The sequence below is a fragment of the Lathyrus oleraceus genome, chromosome 7 (assembly GCF_024323335.1).
Source record: "Lathyrus oleraceus cultivar Zhongwan6 chromosome 7, CAAS_Psat_ZW6_1.0, whole genome shotgun sequence".
Taxonomy (NCBI): domain Eukaryota; kingdom Viridiplantae; phylum Streptophyta; class Magnoliopsida; order Fabales; family Fabaceae; genus Lathyrus; species Lathyrus oleraceus.
The window spans coordinates 162,665,987-162,677,129 of NC_066585.1; positions in this window are offsets into that span (position 1 = coordinate 162,665,987).

Below are 11,143 nucleotides of genomic sequence, written 5' to 3' on the forward strand. Positions count from 1 at the left end.
TTGAAGACATCAAATGTATCTGACTTCTCTCTGATGAAGTTTATCCACGTGTATCTGGAATGGTCATCAACCACCACGTAGGCATACTTCTTCCCTCCAAGACTTTCCACCTGCATAGGTCCCATTAGGTCCATGTGCAGCAGTTCCAGAACTCTGGAGGTTGTGGAATGTCCCAGCTTTGGGTGTGACATCTTGGTTTGCTTGCCCACTTGGCATTCTCCACAGACTCTTCCTTCATCAATCAGAAGCTTTGGCATTCCTCTGACTGCTTCCTTGGATATGATCTTCTTCATTCCACGTAAGTGGAGATGGCCAAGTCTTCTATGCCACAGCTTCACCTCCTGTTCTTCCTTGGCTGAGGAGCAAGTTGTGGAAAAGTTAGAGAGGTCAGGTTCCCACAGATAGCAGTTGTCTTTGGACCTGGTTCCTCTCATAACTTCCTGATTGTCACCATTTGTCACAATGCACTGCTCCTTCGTAAACTGAACATGAAAACCTTGATCACACAGCTGACTTATACTGATGAGGTTTGCAGTTAGTCCTCTTACTAACAGCACATTGTTCAGTTTTGGCACTCCAGAACAGTCCAGTTTGCCCACACCTCTGATTTTTCCTTTGGCACCATCACCAAAAGTCACATAGCTGGTGGTGTGAGGTTGAATGTCTACCAGTAGATTTTCCATACCAGTCATATGTCTTGAGCATCCACTGTCAAAGTACCAGTCTTCTCTGGAAGAAGCCCTTAGGGCAGTGTGTGCTATCCTAGCATACCATTGTTGCTTCTTAATGGGAACACATCGCTTGCGTGTGTTATGCTTAGGTCTGACAGGTGAGGCTCTGTTAGGGAAGCCATGAATCCAGTAGCAGAAGGCTTTTATATGTCCAAGCCTGCCACAGTGGTGACACCTCCAATTCTGGAATATTCTCTTCTGATGATCATTCATCCTAGCTCCTCGATGTTGAGACATCGGTTTTGACATCTGCTTGAACTTCTGAACTTTAGCCTTTGGGCGTTTGTGTTCAGCTCTTTTTCTAAATCCTAGCCCAGATTTGGTTCCAGTCTGCTGTCCCACCTTTAGGATTTCTTCCAAGGTGTCAGTTCCCTTATTCATCATTCTGATGGATTTGGTCATCTGGTTCAGCTTGGAGGTCAGCAGGGCTATCTCATCATTCAGCCCTTCTATGGCAGACAGTTGTTTCTGTCTCTCATCTTCCAGTTCCTTGATGAGTTTCTTCTGCTTTTCACCTTGTGCACGTACTTCTGCACTGGTGGTACACAGCTTCTTATATGCTGCAGCAAGTTCATCAAAGGTCAGCTCATCTGCACTTGTGTCATCTTCAGAGACACACACACTAGTTAGTGCAGTGACATGTTTGGCAGATTCTCCTTCAGATTCACTTTCAGAATCTCCTTCAGACCATGTGATAGCTAGCCCCTTATTTTGCAATTTGAGGTAAGTAGGACATTCAGCTCTGACGTGTCCATACCCTTCACAACCATGACACTGGATTCCCTTCCCATGGTTGAACTTTTCTTCAGAAGTTGATCTTTTCTTAATGTCAGACGGGATGTTCTTGACATTGGGTCTACCTCTTTGATCAATCTTCTTCATGAACTTGTTGAATTGCCTTCCAAGCATGGCTAAGGCTTCTGATATACTTTCATCACCTCCAGTATATCCTTCTTCTGCCTCCTCTTCAGCATTAGATACAAAGGCTATGCTTTTCTTCTTCTCAGCATACTCACCTAAGCCCATTTCAAAGGTTTGGAGAGAACCAATGAGCTCATCTACCTTCATATTGCTGATGTCCTGAGCCTCCTCTATGGCAGTGACCTTCATAGCAAACCTCTTAGGCAAGGACCTGAGAATCTTTCTTACAAGTTTCTCTTCGGTCATTTTCTCACCTAGTCCACCAGAGGTGTTTGCAATTTCAAGAATATTCATGTGGAAGTCATGAATAGTCTCCTCCTCTTTCATCCTCAGATTTTCAAACTTGGTTGTCAGCATCTGAAGTTTTGACATCTTCACCTTGGAAGTACCTTCATGAGTTACCTTGAGGGTATCCCAAACTTCCTTAGCTAGTTCACAATGGTGCACCAGCCTGAAGATGTTCTTAGTGATTCCATTGAACAGTGCATTCAAGGGTTTGGAATTTCCAAGAGCTAATGCCTCTTGTTCCTTGTCCCAATCTTCTTCAGGAATCTGCACACTGACTCCATCTTCATCAGTCATCGTTGGATGTTCCCATCCCTTGTTGACAGCTCTCCAGACTTTGTTGTCTAGAGACCTTAAGAAGGCTATCATGCGAGGCTTCCAGTCATCATAATTAGATCCATCCAACATGGGTGGTCTGTTTGAGTGTCCTAAATCCTTGTCCATGGTACTAGAAAGTAACTTCCCTAGATCTCACCCAGAACTTCACAGGCAGGGTGCCTGCTCTGATGCCAATTGAAATTCTAGTTATCAGACTTTGGATGTCACACTGGTTGTTATGACATCCAATTCTGCACAGACAGGGATTATGCAGAACTTAATTGTAAGTGCAGTAAATAACACAAGTAATTGTTCACCCAGTTCAGTCCAACATGACCTACATCTGGGGGCTACCAAGCCAGGGAGGAAATCCACTATTTGTAGTATCAATTCAAAGCTAAACTCACCCGTTTACAACTTATCACTTAATCCCTACCCAATGCAATTTCAATCTTAATCTAAGATCAGAGTTCCTACTCACTCCCCCTCAATCACCTCAGTGATATTAAAAACACTTTGAAGTCACACTTCAAAAACAACTCTTGGTTATGCTTCACAGCTTAAACCAAGATACACAGCACTCACGCTTAAAAGCTTTGAGTGACACAACACTTACAACTCAATGAACACCCTATGCCAAAGCAATCATCTATTTGATAATGACTTGGCTTACAAGATACGTCTAATTCTAGACTCACAAAAATACAGCAGTGAAGTAAGATGGACACACTAAATCTTCACGCCTCAAAATCCCTGAAACTGAATGGAGGAATGCCTTCCTTTTTATATTGCAGCACCTGGGCTTTTGCACCTGTATTTTCCTGAATTTTAGGTCACATACGTTCCCTCAAATTCAATATTTAGGTTGCTAACAAATAGGCTATTTGTTAGGTTCATTGAATGTAGCTTGGTTGTTGATTTCCTGGATTTTCTCTAAGCTGTTGACTTCCTAAAGAATAGCCTGAGAAAGCTGTAACAGAAAACTGAACAACCTACAATTTAGCATATGCTGTCAGGCATGAATGTCACGACATTCAGCTTGACATCAAGGTCCATATGCTGAGTCTGTTTTCCCAGAAAACAGACTGTACAAATCTGCTGACCTGTACATGATCAATATGACCATACTACAGTACCAGCTTACATTAGTAAATGTCAAAGTGTCCAACTTAACATTTACACAGTTGGCCTTAGGTTAGTTCTGTAATTCTCTTGAAGAACAAACTAACTAATATGCTGAAGTATAGCAGAACACCACTCTGCCCAATCTTCAGTAGCTGCTATCAATGATGAATGTCACAACATCCAGTTTGACATTCAATCAGTAGGCCTTATGCCAGGTCTGGTTCTTCCTTGATAACCAGACTGCAAGTGAATACTAAGTTCTAACAGAGCTTCTGTTCCTTAGTATCTGTTGACAGGTATGAATGTCACAGCATTCAATAATCCTGTGTTAGCTAGTCCTGCAGTAACTACAATGTAGTTACATATACATGTCATGACATCAGTCAAGACATTTGTGTTTTACCATACAATGCAGCCAATTAAACACCTACAAAGATTATGGGAATTCCTCAGTAATTCAAGCTTCTCATTCATTCACAATGTTAACTGATTTCCATTTATCATAATCAAGTTCAAGATTGCATCCATTCAAGATCAAGAAGTTCCAAATTAATCTGATGCCTAAATTAGGGTTTTGATCAAGATTGCTCTAATGTTGACTTTTTTACCAAGACATGATCTAATGGTTTGAAATATGATTAAAGGTTCTCAAGTGCTTCATTATGATCCATTCATGTGCTTTAATTGACTAAAGAAGTTTGATTCCTTGATCATTGAAGATTTTGAATTCATCTTATGAAAAGTCAATTACTCAAGGTCAAAGTTTGACTTTTGAGATTTTTTGGTTAACCATGGGTTTATCAAGTCAAGATTTGTGAAAATATGGTTGATGAATGAATTTGATCAAGAAAAACAAGAAAATCAAGAAAAAGTTCAAGAATGTCAAATCTAGGTTTTCAAAATTTCTAAGTTATGAAATTGCATGTTCATGAAGCCCACTTTACAAGTTTGTAACTTCTTCTCAAGCCATCATTTTTCATGCTCAAAGGATGTACATGTAGATTATTTTCCATTCTTCAAATTTCTATAAAGAATGAACCAAATATATCATAAGGATTGGAAGATATGAAGTGATGAAGATGAGATCTCAAAGTTGTAAAATTGTTCAACGCTTGGAAAATTTTCCAAGTGTTTAGCAGTTAAGATTGTCAAAGTTGATGGCCAATTATCTCCATGATCCAAGCTTAAATCTATTCAAATTTCCAACATTAAAGTTTTAGAGGATGGGAAAATCTTCCCAAATATCCCATTGGCAGAATTTAACACACTTGAGCTAGGAGTTTCAAAGAAGCAAAGTTACCATGTTAGGCCAAATTGAAAGTGCATCTTCATGTCAAGTTTCATGTTCAAACCAAAGCCAAACCTCAAGATCTTGGTTTGCAGCCTATGATGCTTCTAAATCACATCATAATGTGTGTTTTACACAAACCATTGATGCATTACACAAGGGCTTGAACCATTATCCAAATAACATATCATTCATGGATCATTTTGCCATAAAGCTTCATTGCCATTTCCATAAAGATCACTTTTCTTAACCACTTTTGCTTGGAGTTTTGTAAATAGATATTTCTTGGATCTTAATGTAATGTTTGTTGACCTACTACACATTTCACATACGATCACACATTATGAACAGAGACTCCAAAAATCCAGGTGACATATATATAGAAAGGGCGCCCTATTCAAAAGAGGGGCGTTCAAACTAGAATGATGGGTAATGCGTATACCTTCACCCCGCCTCATGATACCTTCCAATTATATCACTATAAATTATAATTTAAATTTAAATTTGTACCAAAAAAATTAATTTTAAATTTTTATCTACTGTGTTTACAAGAAATTTATTACCCATTTCTTGACCTAAGTCTTTTCACTGAAGGTAACCCTCACCATTGTTTAGTATGGAATATTACAAATAGAGAGAATTAAAAAAACTATTTATTTGGAAGAGTAAAAACATGTTTATTGGTGGGTGACTTGTTCTTATCAAAATTGTTTTAATGTCTTTGTCAGTTTATTTTCTTTATTTCTTCTTGGCTTCCGCCAATATTTTTTTCTATTTAATATTTATCCAATATTTATTATAAGGGTGGTGGGTATGTTATTAAGATCTATTATATCAATTGGGATAAAGTGTGTTTTAATAGAAACTTAAGAGGGTTGGGGGTTCGAAGGGTAAGAGGTTTTAACTTTTTCTTGTTAGGCAAGTGATAGTGGATGCACATGTTTATCAAAGTGTCCTTAATTAGGAATAAGAAATATGCAGATGGCTCTGTTTAGAAGAAATCAATTGAGCTTTCTCTCAAGATTGCTCAACTCTTAGCATTTTCCATCTTGGATCAGTCATAAAGGCATTAAGATGAATATGTGTCTAAGGATTAATAAATTATTGTTGGTATTTTGGAACATGCTGAGGTTCAGGTTGCTGAAGTTGTGGTTGGTTTAAAGGTCGTGGAAGCCTCTGTTAATTTTGAACAAGTTATCCAAGAAATTGCTGCTTCGGATGCTCTGAATTTTGGTAAAACAAGTATAAATATGAATTTAGTCTCTGAGGATGATTTTGATTGCACCATCCTTAACCATATTTCTCCAACTCCCTCACCAATTCCCTCACCTAATGAACACATTGGTATTCAGAATCAGCTAGCTGAATTCTTTGCTTATGAACAACCATCTCCCTTAAACACAATGCTCGAACCTCTCATAGATGTTTCTAGTGGGAAAGCTACATCATCCAGCTCTGAGTCAGAATATGATGCAGTTAGATTTGAAGATCATCTTGACCTAAAATCCTCAAAATTTTCACCTCATATCAACCTTATTATTATTATTTCCATCCAAGTGGTCCCGCCTTCAGTTCAATCCTCTCACCAAACGTGTTCTACTTCTGAAGAAGAACATGTAATCTATGTTCAACCAGACCTCACTCTTCCATTAGAAACCCATCAATCATCTCAACCTTCATCCCTAACATCGTCTCTGAGAGAACCTATCACTGTTCAAAGTCAACCTCTAGAACAAGTTGCAACTGAATTTCAGATCAGAATTAAACAAGGTGTTCAGGATCTATCTATAGTCCAAATTACTTCTGAATCTACAACTGAGTCTCAATAAATTCTTTCTTATCTACTTCACCCTGAAATCTCTCTAAATCCACCTCAGTTTTCAAACCATTCATCTAAACCTAGATCCTCAAAATACAAACACCTCACCACTCTCTCAAACTGTCCAAACTAATATAGGTGCAATCAAAAACCTTTTCTTGGATAAAATGTAGAGTCTGATCGATGAGAGACCATTTGCATCCGACCCAGTAGCATATGATGCTAGGTGGGATTCTCTCTAGATATTTGTTGCATCAGTAATTCAGAATTTGAAGGAAGTCACTTTGGAGTTTGTTCCCTCATCTTGTTCTAGGCAAGATCTTTTAGAGGAAAATCTAGTTTCTGTCAATACTTCTCAACAAGCCATGGTTGTCAAACAAACTAAAATGAATAAGTGGATGAAGCCTATGGATTCCATGCAAGACATCATGGGTGCAAACCTAAGGGTGATTTTGGATCTTCTGAAGAAACCCTAGTTTTAGGAATTGAACCAATTTTGTTGTTGTTTGTCTAATTAAATTGTTTCCTTTTATGATATCTTATCTTTTTTTCTCTATATATGTTTTTCATGTCTTTTTATCTTGCTTATGGTTGTTATATTAAGCTATATTTATCTGGAAATTATGATCGTTCTTCTTATAAGTGTTTGATAATGTATTTACTTGGTTATCTTTTGGATGGATTTTTTTCCTGTTATTTTCTTGATGTTTAAATGAATTCAAAGGAGAATCAAAACATGCAGAGTAAATATCATTGCGAAAAAAAGGGGGAGAAATTTTCGTTTATAGACTAGCAAGATTACAATAGACATGGGTTTACATTAATTTGTCCAAATCAGAACAATAAGCCAAAGCTGCTATAAAATCACCACAGTCAGGCACCCATTCCTCACTCCCCTCATCGGAGTCGTAGAATACATTATTTTAGGCACTTTTTTATTCCTTTTCTTCTTGAGCTTCTTATTGTTATTCTTGTTTTTTCTAACCCTTAACACCTCCCTTATAGTGGTCGACCCAGCTAGCTGGGGCTTCTCTATGGTTGAATTTTGGATAGGGACTATGACCTCCTCTGAAGGAATGCTAGTCGTCATCTTTGATGAATAGATCATGTAATGCAATAAGAAGTATATCTCTAATAATGTGCTTTTATAGAGGGAGTTGCGTTTCTTGAACGTTGTAATAAGAAGATGTAACATCTGCTCATTTAATGCTTGTAATGATGACTTCTGATGGTTAATATTCTGAATGATGTGTGACACCCTGAGAAAATTAGAAATTGTTCAACCATTTTAGCCGCTTCTCAGTATTGGGAAGTGTAAAGGTTGTTTACACTATGTTCTTATCAGAACCATATTTTTCCATATATGTGTTAGTTGATCTGTCTAAACTCATAAATATCTCTATTCATTATTTATTTTTGATGACAAAAGGGGGAGAAAATCATGGGAATATTTAAGAAGGTTAAAAGTATTTTTTATGCTTTTAATTAATCCTGAACCCTAATCACTCAATTATTTTGATATTAATTAATTCTGAATGAATTTAATATCACTGAGCTACAATGACTAATTTTAATTAAACAAAGACAAGTACTTAAGGAAAGCTTACAAACCTTACCTTAATGAACTGTCAGACTAAAGGAAGAGCTTATAAACCTCAACCTAAATCATGTCAAACTTAGGGGGAGCTTACAAACCTCGGACCCTGATGTTAGAATTTGTTGATTAAAATCATAGGATTCAATTAACATAGATAAGGACTTAAGAGGAGCTTATAAACCTCGTCTTAATGGACTATTAGACTTTGGGGGAGCTTATAAACCTCGTCTTAATGGACTATCAGACTTAGGGGGAGCTTGCAAACCTTAGACTCTGATGTTAGATTGTGTTAATTAAATCACCAACCATTATTCTTAAATACATTTATTTTTCATCATAAAAAAGGGGTAGGTTGTTAAAACAATATTTGTTTATGCCCTTAAAAGGTTTTGGTGATAACAAAATATTTAAAGAATAATAGGGTTTGCTAACATTTTGTTTAAGTGTGCAGGATCACAAGCATATAACTAATCCTGATTGTTAGCATATGTGAAGAAGTAATTTAAAGTTTGACTCTGATTGGTCAGAATCTGAACTAGTTCATCGCCTCTAAAGGCATCAGACTCTGGCCTCATGACCTAGTTTTTGATGACAGACCAAACTCTAAAGGTGTGAAGAGTAGTTGATTCATACACTGAACCAAATAAGTCTTGTCTTTTCAAAGCCCCAAATTTCTGGACAAAGTCAAGTAGGGTTTTCATTTTGCAAGGCTCAAGAAAAAGGGATGTGACACCTTCAGACCGTTCTACCTTTTAGTAGATGCCTAGTACAAAGAAATATATTGAGAGCAAGCAATGATATTATTCAGTGGATAAAGCTTCAGATCCGATGTAAGTCTCCAACATCTCTCTTGACTGTTCTATCTTTCAATCTCTATAAAAGGAAGCTGAAGACTCGTAGGAAGGTTATAACATCACAATGCATTACAAGATCTTTGGCATAACTCTGAGTTGTTATTTCTCTAAATGTTATAGCTTAAAGATCATAAGATTTCTTATCTTTGATTATCTTAGAAATCTTAGAAAGTTTGAAAACCTTTGTGATTGTTTCACAACTGTTATACCTGTGATTGTGTATTAAAGTATAATAGCTATCTTGTCTACTAAACTTCTGTTTAAAGTAGAGGAAGTCTCTTGCCTGAATGCTTGAGCACAGAAGTATCTTTCTAGGTTGATTGAGCAAGGGAGTCTTTTATCTGAGTACTTGAGCAAGAATGTCTCTTTCTAGGCTAATTGAGCAAGGAAGTCTCTTGTCTGAGGACTTGAACGGAAGTCTCTTTCTATGATGATTGATAATTAAAGTTTCCTTATAGGGTAATCAAGCATTGAAGTCTCTTGCAAGTGTGCTTGACCAATTTGTAAGTTGTTTGGTTATCATAAAAAGCTCTTGTTGAGACAAGGGGACTGAACTACTCTCAGTTGAAGAAAGGAGTCAAGATAATATTTGTGTATTGCTTGTATTTACTTTTGAACTTTATATTTATGATGTTGTGTTTACTCTATATCAAAGTCTGAACATTTTTCAGAATCTGAACATGTTGATTCAGAAGTGAAATCAATTTTTAAGTACAAACAATTCAACCCCCCCCCCCCCCCACACACACAGACACACACACCTACCCTTCTTGTATATTTTTCTCACCTTCAAGGGCTTCTGAATCCTCGAAAAAAATAGAAGGAAACTCCTATCAGAAATACAAAGAAGAGAAAAAAGGTGTGTAGTGCTATAACTATGAAAAATGGGGTTACTTGGCCAAGAATTGTTCGTATAAGAAAGGAAAGAATGAAAGATTAAACCTTGTACGCCAAGATTCAGATGATTATAAAGAAATGATGGTTATGGATGCAGTTGCAAATGAGTATGTCGACACCAAGATCTGGTTTCTTGATACAGGCTGTTCAAATCACATGACTAGTCAAAAAGTGTGGTTAGCATATTTCGACGAGTCGTGGAAGGTCAAGGTCAAACTTGATAACAATAGCTCGTGGCAAGCATAAGGTACTGGCAACACAGTTATTCAAAGGAGTGAAGCAAAAGTTATGATCAAAGACGTACTCTATGTACTTGGAATGAAATGCAACATGCTAAGTGTTGGACAACTAGTCGAAAAAGATTTCTCAGTGGTTATGAAAGATAAATGGAATTGTTCGACACCTTCAATAATTTGGTCTTAAAATCTCCTATGTCAAAGAATATGACATTTAAGACCATGACCGGTTCGACTGAGGTACAATGCCTCAAAATAGTTATAGATCATAAGAATAATTGGTTGTGGAATTTGAGGTTTGGCCATTTGAAACTTAGTTTACTCAATCAACTGATTACTCAAGATATGGTAACTGGTATACCAAGTCTTGAGATTCTCGACAAACTTTATGAAGGTTGTTAGAACAATATTTGGTTCTGCATCTATATCTTATGTTTTGATGATAACAATGTTGTATTTGTGTGAGAACAATTTTGGTACCCTAATGGTTTATTATTGTGTAACTTCAACAACCAGTTTTGATTATGAGTACATGACGTGCAACGTCATCAGTTTCTAAATAATGAGTTCCAAATCCTTTTCTGTGCTAGCTATTAGAAGTTATAAAAGAAGCTTAATATTACTCCTATAATGTTCTTTCTACTTTTGTGTTGATTCGCTCATGAGAAGCTTCTAAGGAGACATTATGTTGTTGTTGCAATGTTCTCTCAGTTCATGCTTCTGGACATGACTCTGATCACAAAACTTCTAAACAATGGCAAGCTTATGAAGTTGTGTTACGTAGCTAAAGATTCTGAAGATCTCAAGTGAGACTACTGACGCTGTCAAGGTTTTGACCAAAGATTCTGAAGTTTCTGAATCCAGCTCTATGTTTCTTCATTTCATGGTTCATCAACTTCCATCAGAATCCAATGAACTTGAAGATAAGATCAAAAGGGAGTATGATCAAATAGTACATAGTACAAATCGAATATCCTTTCTACTACCTGATTTTGCGGGTAAGGACAATATTATACATCAGACATGTCACTGATTTTGTGGGCGGAGGACAGTATGCAATATCACTCCTTTC